The sequence below is a fragment of the Equus quagga genome, chromosome 2, assembly GCF_021613505.1.
Source record: "Equus quagga isolate Etosha38 chromosome 2, UCLA_HA_Equagga_1.0, whole genome shotgun sequence".
NCBI lineage: Eukaryota > Metazoa > Chordata > Mammalia > Perissodactyla > Equidae > Equus > Equus quagga.
Genome location: NC_060268.1, coordinates 145,253,818 through 145,272,525, shown reverse-complemented (window position 1 = coordinate 145,272,525; position 18,708 = coordinate 145,253,818). Strand labels below are relative to the sequence as shown.

The 18,708-nt window shown below is 37.1% G+C and overlaps 1 protein-coding gene across 2 annotated transcripts in view; it reads left to right on the top strand.

Annotated features, from left to right (window-relative positions):
* Window positions 1–7,999: 7,999 nt before the first annotated feature.
* LOC124235856 (lipase member K-like) overlaps window positions 8,000–18,708 on the top strand; it is a 47,668-nt gene continuing 36,959 nt past the window's right edge. For both annotated transcript variants that reach the window (XM_046654367.1, XM_046654366.1), the window contains exon 1: window positions 8,000–8,040. The gene's annotated coding sequence lies outside the window, so the exon portion shown is untranslated. The remainder of the gene's footprint in view (window positions 8,041–18,708) is intronic.

The following is an 18,708-nucleotide window of genomic DNA, read 5'->3' as shown; positions in this document are numbered from 1 at the left end:
TTCACATCAGAAATCCAGGAAATTCTCCTAAGATTCTTGCAGACAAGCAATCTCTTCCTGTAATCTTACCAATGGCTATAGCGTATGTGGTTTCTTGGATCCACCATAGAACATGTGCCTACAATTATCTTCACTGCGGCAGAAATCAATTGTACGGCCTCTGCAGATCAACTTATAGGGAGACTGCCTTATTCAGAGCGCAGTGCCCCTTTACAGGCTTTATAAAAAGCTGTTTTAATATTCCATATAAAACTGACAAATGAGAGCACAGTGAGTTTAAGCTAGAGATGGAAGCTGAGGGCAGAGTAGGTGGTGTCTAAGTGTTAAAGGTTTTCTTTCTTCATCCTAAAATAAATGAGAAGCCACTGAAAGAATTTACCTAAAGGAAACTCAATCTCTGTATTTTGAAAAGATCACTCTAGCAGCTGTGTAGAGAATGGATTAGAAGGGACCAACAAAGGATTCTGGGCAAATCTGTAAATCTGACCAAGTCTCCTGATGCAGGCTGCGCCCCTCCTACAGTGTCCTCCAAAAGAGCTGATTCCTGATAATCTAGAGCCATCTCAGTAATCGTACCCTGCTCTGCTGGCACATCCACAAGCTGCAGGCTCCTGGAGCCATTCTTCCCCAAAACGTAGATTAGTATTCATCGACGTAATGTACATGTATTGATGGAGAACAGCAATCACTATGAAAACCATGCAGCAATGTAGAAAAATATCCATGATATAACATTATGTGAAGAGAAGTAAAATAAAAATGGCATAATTCTATGATTTTAAACATATACATGTATTAAAACAACTATATGCATTTATTAAACATAAAACTGAAATATAAAATAATGTGTCAGGGTAGTAACATGAGGAGTGATTTATTTTATTCTTTTAAATTTTTTATGTAGTAATGATATAATTGTTAGAACTAACTGTTGAAAAAGATAATTCAAAAATTAACTTTATGTACACATGAAATCAAATGTGAAGAATAAAGCTGCAGGCATCAAACTTTCTGAATTCAAAATGTATTATAAAGCTACAGTAATTAAAACAATATAGAGCTAGCACAAAGACAGATACATAGGCCGATGACACAGAATAGAGAGTGCAGAAATAAATCCATGTGTATGTAATCAACTGATCTTTGACAAGGGTGCTGAGAACACATGATGGAGAAAGTATAGTCTCTTCAAAAAATGGTGTTGGGAAAACTGGATAGCCACACACAAAAGAATGAAATTGGACTCTTATCTTATACCATACAGGAAAGATCAACTCAAAATGGATTAATGACTTAAATACAAGACCTGAAACTGTAAAACTCATATGAGAAAACACAGGAGACAAGCTTTATGACATAGATCTTGGCAATGATTTCATGGATATGACAACAAAAGCCTAGGCAACCAAAGCAAAATTAGAGAAGTGAGACTCTATCAAACTAAAAAGTTTCTGCACAAAAAATGAAACAGCAGAGTCAAAAAGTAACCTACATGCACCCCTAATGTTCATTGCAACATTATTCACAATTGCTAAGACTTGGAAGCAAATTAGGAGCCCATCAAAGGACGAATGGATAGAGAAGATGTAGTACATACACACAATAGAATACTACTCAGCCATAAGAAATGATGAAATTCGCCCATTTGTGACAACATGAATAGACCTTGAGGGTATTATGCTAAGTAAAATAACTCAGTGGGAGAAAGTCAAATACATATGATCTCACTCACAAGGAGAAGATAAAAACAACAACAAACAAACATATAGCAAGAGAGACTGGATTGATGGTTACCAGAGGGAAGGGGAGAGGGAGGAGGGCAAAAGGGGTAATTAGCCACAAATGTGCTGTGATGGATTATAATTAGTCTTTGGGCAGTGAGCATGATGTAATCTACACAGAATTTGAAATATATTATGATGTACCTCTGAAAGTTATATAATGTTATAATCCAATGTTACTGCTACAAAAATTAAAATTAAAAAAAATTTAAAATTAAGAAAAGATTATTCTCCCCAATAAACTATATCCATTTTCTCTTGTAAATAATAAAGTTTCTGTTAAAAAAAGTAACCTACAAAATGAGAGAAAATATTTGCAAACTATATATCTGAGAAAGGATTGATTTCCAAAATATAACAGAAATTCTTAGAACTCAATGGGAAAATAATAACCTTATTTAAAAATGATCTAAAAACTTGAATAGACATTTCTCCACAGAAGACATACAAATGGCCAACAGGTATATGAAAAGATGCTCAGCATCACTAATCATCAGGGAAATGCAAACCAAATCACAATGATATATCACCTCACACCTGTTGGAATGGCTATTATCATAAAAACAAAAGACAACAAGTATTGATGAGAAAGGGGAGAAATTAGAACTCCTGTACACTGTTACTGGGAATACAAAATGATGCAGCTGCTTTGGAAAGCGGTACATTCCTCAAAAGCTTAAAAATAGAACTACCATGTGATGCAGCAATCCCACTTCTGGATATTTATCCAAAAGAATTGAAATCAGGATCTCTTGTACTCCCAAGTTCACTGCAGCACTATTCACAATAGCCAATATATAGAAACAACCTGAATGTCCATCGACATGGATAAAAAGAAATGTGTATACATTAATATATACGTATGTATATATATATGCACACACAATGGAATATTACTCAGCTTTCAAAATGAAGGAAATTCTGCCATTCAATAATATGGATGAGACTTGAGGACCTTATGCTAAGTGAAATAAGCCAGACACAGAAGGCCAAATGCTGCGTGATTCCACTTACATGAGGTATCTAAAATCGTCAAACTCATCGATGCTGAGACTAGAATGGTGATTGCCAGGAGCTGGGGGTAGGGGCAATGGGGAGTTGCTAATCAACAGGTGTAAATTTCCAGTTATGCAAGATAAGTAAGGCTAGAGATCCGCTGTACAAGGTTATGCCTGTAGATAAGAATACTGTATTGTTCACTTAAAATTTGCTTAATAGGGTAGATCTCATATTGTGTTCTCACCACAACAAAAAAAAACCTATCAAGCTATACATATATAATGTGTGCATTTTTTTCTGTTATGTATGTTATATTTCAATAAAGAGTATTTTTTAAAAGAGCTAAGCTTATCTGCTTTAAATCAATAAGCTAAGAAGTACAGAAGAAAAGAATGCCCCATTCTTGGCAACATACTACTCTTGATTCTTTAGCTCTGCATGTGGTAACAAATATATTGAATAATAGTTTACTCTTTGCTAAGAGTTCTACATAAAATATCTCATTTAAAACTTATAACCCTATGAGATAATACAGTCATCTTCATTTCACAGTTGGGAAAATTGAGGCATGGAGAAAAATGATGGTAAAAGCCAAATTGCCTAAGACTGCACAAGCGAATGAGTCATGATTTTAACTCAGGAAATCTGACATCCAAACACTTCAGCCTATACCTACATAAATGTGTTCAAATGGTATATAAGCGATAATGGGACACCATGGCAAAGGTCATATTTGTATTACCCTATGCCAAAATTACTTGGAAAATTAAGGCAGGGGATGGGAAAATGATTTTTTTCCAAACTGTAACTGTCAAGTTGATATGAATGACTAGAACTACCTATGATGCAGCAATCCTACTTCTGGGTATGTATTCAGAGGAAATGAAATCACTATTTCCAAGAGATATCTGCACCCTATGTTCATTGTAGCACTACTCACAATAGCCAAGAAATGGAAATAACCTAAGTGTCCCTTGACAGAGGAATGGATTAAAAAGATGAGGTTACGTATATACACAATGAATTAATATTCAGCCATAAAAAAGAAGGAAATCTTGTTATTTCCCACAACATGGATGAAACTTGAGGGCATTATACTCAGTGAAATATGTCAGACAGAGAAGGACAAATACTGTATGATCTCACTTATATGCAGAATCTAAAAATATCAAACTCATAGAAACAGAGTAGCATGGTAGTTGCCAGGGCCTGAGGGGTGGGGCAAATGGGGAGATGTTGGTTAATGGGTACAAACTTTCAGTCATAAGATGAACAGGTTCTGCGGATTTAACGTACAGCAGTGACTATAGTTAACAAAACTGTGTCATATACTTGAAAGTTGCTATGAATGTAGAGCTTTAATGTTCTCACCATAACAACAACAACAAAATGGTAATTATGTGAGTTGAAGGATGTGTCAAGTAACCTTATTTGTAGTAAGCATTTCCCAATGTATACCTGTATCAAATCATCACATTGTATGCCTTAAACTTACACAACGTTATGTGTCAATTATATCTCAGTAAAGCTGGAAAAGCATTGAGATGAATGGAAAATTGCTAGACAGGTCAATTATAACACATTTTTCACCATTTTGTCTGAAATATCAGGATCACTTGAAGTAGTCATGGAATCTAGCAATCTTTCATTAATGAGAAACTTGGCTAAAACCACCACTACAATTAAGATATAGGACTGTCCATTGCCACAAAAATTCCCCTTGTGCTGTCCATTTATACCCAACAACCACCTCCACCACCCCTCAACCTTCCTTGAACATAATCCCTGACAACGATTAATCTGATCTCCATCTCTGTAATGTTGTATAAACGGAATCATGCATTTGTGACCTTTTGATTATGGATTTTTTCATTCAGCATAATGCCCTTAAGATCCATCCAAATGGTTAATGTCTATCAAGTTTCTTCCTTTTTATTGCTGAATTGTATCCCATGGAATGGATCCACCACAGTTTGTTTAACCATTTACCCACTAAAGGACATCTGGTTTATTTCCAAGTTTTGGCCTTATCGTCTAGCTTTTCAAAGCTTAGCAAGGTGACTTGAAAAGAGAAAACACTTAATTCAGATTCATCAATTTGAATTAATTGCAAGTCCCACCCAAAGCTGAATTCTGTGCTGATATCATCTCAAATGTGTATATTGCCGTAAGGGGACATGTCAGTGTCTGTAAAAGCTTCCATTGACTTGACTTCACAGTCCTTCACTCACATCTTGGTCTGACATTTAGAAATTGCAAAACATTGAAGTTGTTCTCCTTACATTTTAGAGTTCTCATGTGATTTAAGAATTGCTTTGGGTAGAGTGAAAATAGACTGCTGGTATTCTTGATAATGAAATACCTCCCCCAGCCCGTGACTAAGTGTGACAGGTTTTAGTCCTATCAAAACCTCCATCAGCATCATGACTTCTCCCAGAGAGACTTCTCCCAATTCAAATGATTAAAATAATAAGACAAAGAGCAAGAATATTGTGCAATCATTAAAAATCTTGTGTAAAGTACAAAGAAAAGCACCAATTTTTTTCTGTACCTCCTCCCTTTGTTTGCCATTTTAATTTCTGTGCAAATTGCTTTCCTAACAAAACCAGTCAACTCAGCTGAGAAAGTCAATTTATTTGGAATACTGTGTGTCCTTGATAAGCTTCATCAAAATAAGCACTTTACAAAAAAAATACCTTCCATGCTATGCCACTGCCCATCCCCCACTCAGGAAAGGATCCCTTGAAACTCTGCTAAAGGTAATGGACACCTGGTTCTGGACTCTGTCAAAGCATGCTGTCAACAGTGTGGGGTGGAGAAGCTCTGAACAGCAGAAACAGAAGCCAATAAATCAGCACAGAGGTGGAGCAAAGGCAAAATTACTAACCACATCCTCTGCAAGACTTGTCACAAGGATATTTGGAAACTGCACATGTTTATGTGTTATAATGAAATAATAGTATTCATATTGTAAAACTAATATGTGTCCATGATAGGAAATTAGGAAATGCAAATGTTATAAAAATTATTTAATACAAGTAGCTTCATTAAATGGATATTTTTTTGGCATTGGTGTAACACATATTTACATTTCCAGATATTTAAGGTATCAGAGACAAATATTGAAAGTCACATGGTTTAAAAAAAAAAAACCTTAGCACTTTTAATATTGAAAAGACTTAGTTTTTCTAAGTAATCAAAGACCTGATAGAGATAATGTGACGCACAGGAAATATTTGATAAGATATAGAATCTCTGCTTCCTAGGCAGATTACATAAAAGGTAAAGAAAAACCTTTTATAATATTTTATTAAGAGAAGACGAATAATCTAAGACATTTTATGATTTTAACAGAGAGAAAATTAAACTCTAGCTTTGCATTTGCACAGTTTTTAGTAAGTCTGGCAAGCAGTTGGTACTCAGAAAACCTTCTTTATACTAAGGATGCCAGCACTGAAAAACCTAAAGAGCTGGCAGTGATGAAGCTCCCACCCCAAATGCTTCTTGGGGAAATTCCTGGTAAAGTCCCTGAAGAAAAATTATCTTCACCATGAAGAGATCCTTGATCCTCACCATTCTTGCTCTATTCCATCCTTACCCAGTCCTGGCCACCTGCAAGCTGAAGGAATCATCTCCCTGATTGAACTCAGTAGTGCTTTATAATTCCTTTTCCTAAGGACCCAGCCTTTCCCTACTCTATATTGTGCTGATTTGTCATCATCCACCAGAGTGAGATCACATGAGTGCAGGAACTTACCATTTACCGCTCAGCAAGCCTGCAAGAAGACTGCACATAGCCAATGCCCAATAGATGATACCCCACCGATTTTCCATTGGAGATTTGCATTCTCTGTGAATGAGAAGGAAGATCTTTCTCCCTGTCTTACTGGTTCATCCTTTATTCATGTACAAAACCAACTGTCAAAGGGGCTGAAAGGAAATTTTGTCACATTCCTCAAAGGAGGCCTCATGTAGAGCTAAGCGGGGAGCAGAGTTATGCCTAACTGTCCTGATTCTTCCCTAATTTTAAGTGGGGTGGTGTTCTACTAAGGCAATATTTCCTAAACTTTTGTCATTCATGATATTCACCACAGCTAAATGCCACCTATAATACTGCTTATTTAAAAGTCTCAAGATCTATTCACCTATTTAACTTAAACACGTTTGTTAAAGTAACTTTCTACAGCTACTACAAGTGGGAGGAAAAACTATTATTTACCAAAACTTGATGTCAATAAAAAAAGACATCAATAAAAAGCAGATAATTGATAATAAAATGAATAGATGCCATGACTAGTCAGGGTATGTGAGTTTCAGAAATGCCTTCTTTTGGCTAACTATCTGTTCTTTATATGAAAGGGGCTAGAAAGAAAGACATAAGTCAAAGTAGACTTTCTCCTTGATACACTCAGAAGGTTGAAAGAAATTTGATTGGGAGACTGTAGTAGGATAAATAACAGCCCCCCAAAGATGTCCATGTCCTCATCCCAGAAATCTGTGAATATGTTACTTATGTGGCAAAAGAGACTTTGCAGATGTGATTAAGTTAGGAAACTTAAGGTGAGGAGTTTATTCTGGGTTATCTGGGTGGGCCCAATGTAATCACAAAAGCCCTTAACGAGGGAGACAAGAAGGTCAAAGTCAGAAAAAGGAAATGTGACAAGAGAACAACCGGAAGTTAGAGGGATGTGCTAGGAGCCAAGGAATGCAGGCAGCCTTTAGAACTTGGAAAAGGCAAGGAAACAGATTCTCCCTTGAAGTCTCCAGAAAGAACGCAGTCCTAACAGCACCTTAGATTTCTGAACTTCAGACCTGTAAGAGAATAAACTTATATGATTTTAAGCTGCTAAATTTCCGGCAATTTTTTAAAGTGGCAATAGGAAATTAATACAGAGACTAACTCTCATACCGTGTGATTCATTATTATTTAATACCATGGCCATGTATCAGCTAAAATCTTCCACAGCCTCAGTGAGGTATACCCTACACCTGGGGAAACACTACCTAATGAACTCCACTAGGTCATCAGGGAAAATGGCAGCCATCAATTAAAGCAACTGCAGAGGAATTTAGACCCGAGGCAGTGAAGCTGGTCGCTAAGATGATGGCTGATTATAGGGGAAGCTCTGTGTGGTTGTTGTCCTGCTTCCTCCTCTACTTCAGCCTTCCTTTAAACTGTAGCATCCAAGCTGAGGAGACATCATTCCTGAATCATCATTCCTGAATCAGCCCTCCCTCAGCAAATGGGCTCCGCACTCAGGTAGGTCACAGCTATGGTTCTTTCTGCTTCTAAACTGCACTGTCTTTCTCTTAGATTAAAATAGGCTTGGGAATATTTTCTTAAGTTAAAGATTTATTGTGTTTTGTCTAAGGAAAAGTAAAATCTGTTTATTACAGACATTTTAAAAAATAGAAACTAACAAAGAAAATAATGAGTAACCAGGGGCTGGTCAAGTGGTGTAGCAGTTAAGTTTGTGCACTCCGCTTCTCTGGCCCTGGGTTTGCTGGTTCGGATCCTGGGCACAGACATATGTGCCGCTCATCAAGCCATGCTGTGGCAGACGTCTCACATATAAGATAGAGGAAGATGGGCACAGATGTTAGCTCAGGGCTAATCTTCCTCAAAAAAAAAACAAGAAAAAACAAAAAAATAATAAATAATGAATATCCTCACCATTTAGTTAATATTTTGATAGATTTCTCTTTGGTCCCATTTCTATTCATATCCATTTCCAACTGAAAAATATTCAATAAATACTACTTAGTAGACTTTATTTTCCCTGTTAAAACACTTTATCAACACTTTTGCATTGCCTATAACATAAGTCTGCAATATTTTTGAATGATTGGGTAATATTCTGTTGAAAGGATGAACTGGAATTTCACTCACATGGCTATTTATGCTGATTCAAATTTTTCACTCTGTCTATTATAAATATTTTTATTTATAATTGATGACTCACAGAAATAAATTTCTGAATTAAGAATATTTAATTGTTTATACATATTGCCAAATTTCCATCAGAGAGTTTACACTGAAAAAAAAGGAATCGTTTTAAAGGGAATTAATTCCCAATGCGAGTGAATAAAAAAGAAGGAACGAAGTAGTAATCTTTATTGGGAAAGGATGAGAAGAATCCTTTTATTTCATATTTCATGTATTAAGCAAGAAAATAGGCTTGCCTTTCTCTTGACTTGACCATCTATTGTAGGAAGAAGAGGACAGAAAGAGATGCTCTGGAAACATCTTAAAGGGGAAAAAAAATAAGTGAGGAAACTTTTTCCTAGGAGTATTTAGGTGGATTTATAAATACTTCTAGTGTCGGTGTTTTGATCAAAGACAGGTGTAGCAAATGGACAATCCTCATTATGGCAAAACATGGAAGGTCTTTTCTAAATCTGCCTATTTCAGAAAAGTTTCATGGTACACACTCAGCCAACCATAGATTGATGATTTAATCAATACAACAATCAAGTTGTGTAGCGTCAAAGTAAATTTCTGCTTTGGCTGCCTACAAAGATTGTTAGATGGAGAAGTTCCAAATTATTCCCATGCCATAAAGCCCATGCAGCTGGAGCAGCCGAGCACCAGCCAGGCAGCTTTGCCTAAACTTCACCCAACAAACTCTAACCGCTAAAGAGTGTGGTCTGTTGTCGGGATCACCTGTTCCAAGGTCCTCATATATTTTAACTAAAACATAAGATGGAAAATTTCCAACTAAACACCTTTATTTTCAGTCTTCTCCACCTCAGGCCTACAAGTTGATATTAACCCTAATAATAACAATAACTGGCAACAATATATTAAGTAGCTTCTGGGTGCCAGGCACTGTGCTGTGCACTTCACATATACATTTCACTCAGGCTTTACAATGATGCTGCAAGGAAGGTGTTATTCTTATCAACTTATAGGTAAGAAAAGGGAAAATCAGAAAATTGTCCAAGAGCCCACAGCTGGTGAGAGCAGAGTTGGGATTTGAACTCAGGTCTGTCAGATTCCACGATTCTCTATTGTGTCTTGTAGTTGGGACTCCGTGCTAGGTGTCCCTATGGCTTGAGGCGTAGATTGGTATTTCCAGGGTCCATAACTAAACCTACTCATCTGCATGCTTACCCCCTTAATGGCCCTGGAAAAAATTTTTGAAGAAACGCAATGACAGCTCGAGTACTTTATGATCCTCAATTATTCCATCTTTCATTAGGTATATGTCTGAAAGGGCAGGGAAAAAATTTTTTCTTCTATATCTTTAAGGACATTGTTCCAAAAATGTTTATAAAGTTTTCTCGCTATTTTGTTTGTTTTGATCTATTTTGTTGGATGTGTATTAATGTGATTAAGGATAGGCTGGATCGTCCCTGTTGGAAAGATATACTAAGCATATTTCAGACCATCAGATAAACATCTCAGGGCTGGAACCCTTGGGGAGAATCTTCTGGGAATGACATATGTCAACGTTAGTGGCAGGATGAGGTAGGCAACCAGTGAGGTAGACTAACCCATGTTTGCCTTAGCCCCCATCATGCTCAAGCTGGTTTTAAACATTTGGACAAGTTGTTTCCCTCTTCTGGGCCTGAGCTTCTTCATCTGTAAAGTAAAATCCCTGATCTGTCAGATCTTGTCGGCCTCAATGTGTTATACTATAGTCCCCTCTTATCCACGGGGGATATGTTCCAAGACCCCCAGTGGATGCCTGAAACCACAGATAGTACCAAACCCTGTATATATACTATGTTTTTCCCTACATACATATTTGAGGTGCAACAGCAAAATCAACACAGATTTCTTTTTCCTTCTTCATAATTTCATGGATAGAAGATTCATTTTTACTGAATATCTTAGCAACCTCAGCATATGATGTTTTCCTTTCATTATTAACTTGAGAACTTTCAGCTTTTCCCTTAAAGGAAGCAATTTAAGGCTTCTCTTCGCATATCTGAATTGCTAGCTGCACTACTCTTGTGCTTTGGGGCCATTATTAAGTAAAATAAGGGTTACTTGAATACAAGCACTGCCATACTGCAACAGTCGATTTGATAACCAAGAAGGGTGCTAAGTAACTAACAGGCGGGTAGCGTACAAAACATGGATACACTGGACAAAGGGATGATTCATGTCCTGGGTGGGATGGAGTAAGACAGCATGAGATTTCATCACAGTACTCAGAACAGCATGCAATTTAAAAGTTATGAATTGTTTATTTCTGGAATTTTTCACTTAATATTTTCAGACTACGGTTAACCAAGAGTAACTGAAACCGTGGAAAGTAAAACCATGCATGAGGGGGGGACTACTGTACTCCTATAAACGTGAACACTTTAAAAATCAAGGCAGGGTGAAAGCATAGTTAAACAACCATGCACTTCTGCACCCACCCTATCAGCCTATATTCCAGTGTCTACCATGTTAGTGTCTTTGAGTGACCCCTCCCGTGGTTTAGTTCCCCTCTCTCTTCATAGGGATTTGAGCTGCTTCATGCTGCTCTCTAACTGACCCTGGACCCTAAATTACCATCCACCACAGTGTGCCTCTCCCCTCAAGTGCTCCAGGACTAAAATAAGCCCCAACCATTTCTCTGCTGTCTACATCAGAATTTCCAAAATCTCAGAGTGACAATATAAGTAGATATTTTCTAATTTTTAGAAGGACGTAGATAAAATGTCAGAGGAGAGGGAGATAATAGAAACCATCTTGCCCAGTGATTTTAAAACATTTTTCGAAGCAAAAAATTTTCCACCAAAAAATATTACACAAGTCTCCAACATACATAAAATAAATGAGTCGTAGGTGACTAGTATAAATTCATCATATGAAATTCAAATTTATAACCTTAACCCATTATGAAGTAGAGTGATAAAGATGAAGTTGCTTTGGTGGTCCCCAGAATTAGGAATTATTACAAGCAACAGTCCTCTGGGTGTTCAGTCTCGGCTTCATGTTAGTGCTCTGTTTTGTTTGACTATATGAGATGACAAAACCTGCACAGAGAAGTAGTTGAAGTTGTAATTGTTTTAAAACAGCTAAGGAGCTTTAAACAGCTTCAATTCTCTTCAGTTATACAAGATAGCAGAGGAAATTTTGTTCTAAGTTTCTAGCACAGGTCACTGATACTGTGAAATTTGATATACAACATATACATTGGAGATTACATGTGAAGCAAAGTTAAATAGGTAAAATTATATTTGAAAACTAAATTTAGTTCATATGTTGGCAGACTCCGTGAAGCCCTTTTACAGAAACCAGGATTCCACAAAACACTGTTTGAAAACCACTGATCGGATTCCAAATGAATTTTATAGAGTCTAAGGGGAAGTGACTCTCCTACAGTCAATCAACTTGCTACCAAAGGCCACCCAGACCCTGACTCTTGCTCCAGCGCTCCTTCCACTTCACTTGAACGCCTCATTAAGCATGTTCTTTCTTTATTACTGAAACTTCAGGCTTTATGACAAAACAAAGTGAAGGAATTTCTCATAATTAGGGGGAGAAAGATATTTTCTCATACAATTTTAAAGCTCAAAGAAGTCATGGATATTATGAATCATCATTTTAATACATTTTTAGCTACATTTTTGATGCTGGAGAATAGAGGGAAATCTTTAACCCTAAAAGCCCCTCTTATTTCACTGTCTTGGATTAAACTCCTCTCTGAGGAAGGAGCCAACCTGGAGCAATTTGCTCACAGGGGTTAGAGCTCCTCTCCCTGCACACTCACAAGATGTCTGTGAGTGTGCATGCAACGGCCCCCAACCCAGCTCATCCTCAGAATCACTTGGTTCATCTAATAAAAGGACAAATTCCTGGGCCCCAAACCTGAAGACTTTTCTTTAGCTGGTCTAGGGTGGGAACAAGGATCAGTATCATCAATCAGGTGATTCTCTCAGTCTGATTTTCGTGAATATGAGAGATAAAGTCAGGGTTGAAAATTTCAGCCCCACCAGGCCTGATTAAGGTCAATGCTTTGAAAAGAACACACAATTAATATATGCATTTGTTGTCCAGAGGGTGAAATAGTCTGTTCCAGAGTTGATGAGCACACATATTTCAGTCGTGGAGAATAGGAAGCATTTCATAGAAATAACAATGAGAAAAAGTCACATTTGTTCTCTCCTGGGAAACAGACAACTACTAAATCATGATGACAAGCTCATATTCAAATGACTTTTGGAGGATTTATCAACAGATACAAAAAGCCAACAATTTAAAATACTGATTTAAAAAACACATTCATGGGACTGGCGCAGTGGCGCAGCGGTTAAGTGCACACGTTCCCAGGGTTTGCTGGTCCAGATCTCGGGTGCGGACATGGCACCGCTTGGCAAGGCATGCTGTGTTAGGCGTCCCACATATAAAGTAGAGGAAGATGGGCATGGATGTAGGCTCAGGGCCAGTCTTCCTCAGCAAAAAGAGGAGGATTGGCAGCAGATGTTAGCTCAAGGCTGATCCTCCTTACAAACAAAAAAACACACTCATAAACCTTTTCTGAGGAGGATGTATTTTTTTTCAGGCCTATATTCATGTACTGAGATGACTGTAGGCCAAGATTTCTCAACCTCGACATTAACATTTGGGGTCGGGAAATTTTTTGTTGTGGGGGCTGTCCTGTGCACTGTAGGATGTTTAGCAGCATCCCTGGCCTCCACCACTAAAAGGGAGTAGCATTCCCCTGGCAGTGACAACCAAAATGTCTCTAGACATTGCTGAAAGTTCCCTGGGGAAGAAAATCTCACCCTTTTGAGAATATTGCTCTAGGAAAATCATGCAGCTCTCTGGGGCCTCAGGACTTTGTAATAAAAGATGAAAGAGTACAGGTAGCATTCACAGCAGTGGGATCAGGAAAGACTTATTTATAAAATAAGTGATACTGGTAAAATTAAACAACTACTTAGGGAAATAATCCATACTCCACACCTACTCGTATTGAAAAATAAATTTCAAGTTGTCTAGAGTTCTAAATGAAAAAAATTGTAAAAATATTGAAAAAATATAGAATGTACCTTTATAACCTTGGTATAAAGAAAATCTGTCTAAAAACACTCAGAAAACCCAGAAGCCAAAAGTGATAACCTCAAGAACTTAACTCTATAACATTTTAATACTTCTGTATGATGAAATAATACCTAAAAAATGGCACCATAATAAAAATTTTAAAAATGGAAGAGAAAATATTTGCAATGTGCCCAACAAACTAAAGATCAATAGCCATAAAAATAAAAAGCCTGACAAATCATTAAAAAAAATTCAGAGAAAACAGGCTAATAATTTGAAAAGACAATTCATAAATCAAACAGCCAAAACACATAAAAACTTTTTCAATTTCATTGTAACTCAGGAAAATGCAAAATAAAATTACAATGCGATATCATCTTGATCCCACCAGATTGGCAAAATTAAGAAGATTTACAAAATGCAGAATTGAGGAAAGAAGATGTGGTGAAACAATTGTGCTCATGCCCTATTATGAAAACCTAGATTTGTTCAATCTTTTGGGAGCAATTTAGCAGCAGCTTAAATGAAAATAGTAGTGAAAATGTAGACTGTACAACCTTTGATCCAGTATTCCACATCTATAAATCCATCCTATAAAAATACTCTCATATGTGCACACAACATGTAAATACAAGGGTATTTGCTATGGTATTCTTTGTAATAACTTAGCATTGCAAACCAAGTAAAGGCCACCATCAAGGAATGGTTTGGTCCATCATCATATTTTGATGTGTACAATGTGGCTTTATTCAGTAGTTAAATATAATGAGACATTTAAAATATTGAAATGAAAAGGTCTTTTATATGACAAAAAGCTTTAGAGCTGTAAATAAATATGTAAATATACACATATATTTTAGGTAAATACTTTTGCCATGTAAATAAAGTTGTTTTTGTGTGTATATGTAGAATTATGTGTATATGTAAATATGTAAAAACCTTCTCAAGGGATACGCATCAAATTATGAATGGGAATTCCAGGAAGAAAAGTACAATGTACATCTCATTCTCCGTGCTTCATAGTACTTGAAGTTTTATCACCAGTATGTATTCTCCATATCTTATTATTTTTAAATAAAAATAAGGAAATTGAACTAAATGATTTCAGAAGTCTGATTTCATACGAAATTGCCATTAAAGGAGGTAGGGAGGTTTGATAGTAAAGTGGGTTTGGAGGAAAGATAAGATGCTCTATTTTGGAGATCTTAAGTTTTAGACATCCAGGTAATGAATCTGAGCAAGAAGTTGTGTATAGGAGTCTAGAATTTAGAAGAGATTTCTAGAAGAAGGTAAACATTTTGAATATGGATGACACTGAAAGCCAAGAGACTGGATGAGTGAGTAGACGGAGAAGAGGAAAGAGGATTGAGTGCTGAGACATGAAAAGATTCAGAGACAAAGCAGCAGAGTCTGAATGTGCCAAGGAAAGTAAAAAAGAGCAGTGAGGGAAAATGAAGAAGATCAAGAAATTATGGTGTTCTGGAAACTAAGTGAAGAAAAGATCTCAAGAATGTAGGAATGAACAACAGTGTCAAGTGCCGTTCACAGACATCCTGAGAAAATTTCCCACAACTGACTAAAGTTTTACAAATGTCAAGGTCATAAACAACCTTGACCAATTTTTGTGGAAGGGTAGAAGCAGTGTGTGCAGGTAAATGTTTAATAAGTGGCTCTCTTTGAGTACAAAAGTCTTTAGTTGTAGCACTTGCCAGTTTCCATAGGAGAAATATTCCTACTTTGTCTGATTTCAAGCTGCTAATATGATGCCATTATACACAGAATTGGGCAGTGATGCCCACAATTGGCTCTTGCTGATCTGAGCTGGCTCCACCACATCACTGGAAGGAGACGTTAGGTTAATTAGAGTGAACTTTAAAAATGATTGGAAGATGGTTGCACAGCGTTATGAACAAATGTCACTGAATTGTACACTGTAAATGGTTAAAATGGAAAATTTGATTTTAATAGCATTTTGCCATAAGTTAAAAAAAGATGATTGCTATAGAGAAATTAGAAATAGTGACAACTCTTCTGTGGAGTTTTGCTGCAAAGAAAGCAAAGATATTGATCAAGAATGATGGTGGGATATATGGAACAACAAAGGACCCCAAATAGTCTAAGCAATCCTGAGAAAAAGAACAAAGCTGGAGGCATCACAATCCTTGACTTCAAAACATTCTACAAAGCTATAGTAATCAAAACAGAATGGTACTGGCAGAAAAACAGATGCACAGATCAATAGAACCAAAGTGAATGCCAAGAAATAAAACCACACAACTATGGACAGTTAATTTGTGACAAAGGAGCCAAGAACATACAATGGAGAAAGGAAATTCTCTTCAATAAATGGTATTGGGAAAACTGGACAGCTACATGCAAAAGGATGAAAGTAGACCATTATCTTGCACCATACACAAAAATTAACTCAAAATGAATTAAAGATTTGAATGTAAGACCTAAAACCATAAAACTCCTAGAAGAAAATATAGGAAGTACACTCTTTGACATTGGTCTTGGCCACATCTTTTGAAATACCATGTCTACTTAGGCAAGGGAAACAAAAGAAAAATTTAACAAATGGGACTACCTCAGACTAAAAAGCTTCTGCAAAGAAAAAGAAACCGTGAACAAAACAGAAAGACAGCACACCAACTGGGGGAAAATGTTTGCAAATCATTTATCAGATAAGGGGTTGAACTCCAAAATATATAAAGAATTCAGGCAACTCAACAACAACTACAAAAAACAACCCAATCAAAAAATGGGCAGAGGATAACGAACAGACATTTTTCAAAGGAAGATATATGGATGGCCAACAGACACATGAAATGATGCTCAACATCACTAATTATTGGGGAAACACAAATCAAAACTACAATGAGGTATCATCTTAGGCCAGTCAGACTGGTGCAGCCACTATGGCAAACAGTATGGGGATTCCTCAAAAAATTAAAAATAGGGGTCTGATCCCATGACCTAGTGGTTAAATTCAGTGCACTCCACTTCGGTGGCCCAGGTCTGGTTCCCAGGGATGGACATACACCACTCGTTGGTGGCCATGCTGTGGTGGAAACCCACTTACACAATAGAGCAAGACTGGAACAGATGTTAGCTCAGAGCAAGTCTTCCTCAGCAAAAAATGAAAAGAAAATTAAAAATAGAAATAACATATTATCTAGTAATTCCACTTCTATGTATTAATCTGAAGAAAACAAAAACAATAGTTAAAGAGATATGTGTACCTCCATGTTCATTGCAGCATTATTTTCAATTGCCAAGATATGGAAACAACCTAAGTGTTCATCAGTGGATGAATAGATAAAGAAATTATCCTATATATACTCAAAGCAATATTATTCAGCCATAAAAATGAATGAAATCTTGCCGTTTGGAACAACATGGATGAACCTCAAAGGCATTATGCTGAGTGAAATAAGCCAGACAAAGACAAATACTCTATCTCTCTTTTATGTGAAATCTAAAAGAAAATTAAAAATAAAATAAGATAAAACTAAGCTCATAGACACAGAGAACAGTTTAGTGGTTGCCATAAGTAGGGGTTGGGGAGGGGAAAAATTAGTGAACTGTTTGAGGGTTTTCTTTTTAGTTTAAATAATTGAATAAGTAAATAGTAAGTGTCTGGTGATGGTGGACTGAGTAATTCAGACTTGGAAAAATGTAAAAAGCATCTATTTGAAGGCAATGGAGAGCTGAAAAATGCAGCGAAGAATTACAGGGTCAAAAGAAAGAAACCCGTAGAAGTAAGCCTGATACCGACCCCGATATCAGTTTCCCCACATTAAACCCAGCATATATGGGGTTAAAACCAAAACACTCAGTCCCTGCTTACTCTCTGGCTTCCTAGCTCCAGAATCCACTATCCTCCATGGAGACAGACACTGTCAAGGCCAAGCACATGGATCATCTCCTCCCCACAAAGAAATACAGGCTGGTGGGAAAGTTGCTGACAGCAAAGTCAGGGGCTCCCTCCTCTCTGCAAGTGTCTCAAGGCCAAAGACAGGCTGGTGGGAAAGCTCCAACTAGCAAGGCCATATGCTCCCCCTCCCCTACCTAAATAAAACCCGAAATACAAACCCTTCCTTTTAGCTTTTCAGGGAGTTTGGGATTCAGCATTAGCTGCCCTCTCTCCTTGCTCAGCGCTGTGCAAAAATAAAATTCCTACTTTCTTCCACCACACCTGGTGTCAGAGATTGGCTTGCTGTGCAACAGGTGAGCGAACCCACTTCAGGTTTGGTAACAAGCCTGGCATTTTAGATGTTTATATCCAAGCAACATCTGTTTATTCTAGAAGTAAAAATAAAAATTGGAATTCAGCCCACCGAGGAGAAGTTTCTTTGGTAAACCTACAGAATTACCATTAATCTAGAATTGCCAGAATAATTTTGACAAAGTTTGGAGGGTATACGCTACCTAATTATAAGATTTAAACCACAAAGATACATTAATTAAGAAAGTGTGGAGGCTGGCCCCATGGCCAAGTGGTTAAGTTCGTTTGTGTGCTCTGCTTTGGCAGCCCAGGGTTTCGCAGGTCTGGATCCTGGGTGCAGACACAGCACAGCACATCAGGCCATGCTGAGGCAGCATCCCACGTGGCACAACCAGAGGTACTCTCAACTAGAATATACAACTATGTACTGGGGGGCTTTGGGGAGAAGAAGAAGAAAAGAAATAAAATAAGATTGGCAACAGTTGTTAGCTCAGGTGCCAATCTTTAAAAAAAAAAGAAATGTACTAAAACAAAAAAAGAAAGCGTGGTAATAATATAAAAAATACCTAGATCCATGGAACAATACAAAGTCCTGAAACAGACTACAACTATATCATCAATTGATCTTCAGCGGGGTTTAGATTGTGTTTTCAAAAGTGTATATCATTATAGAAAAAGATGAATGTTGACCTCTACATTACATAAAACATAAA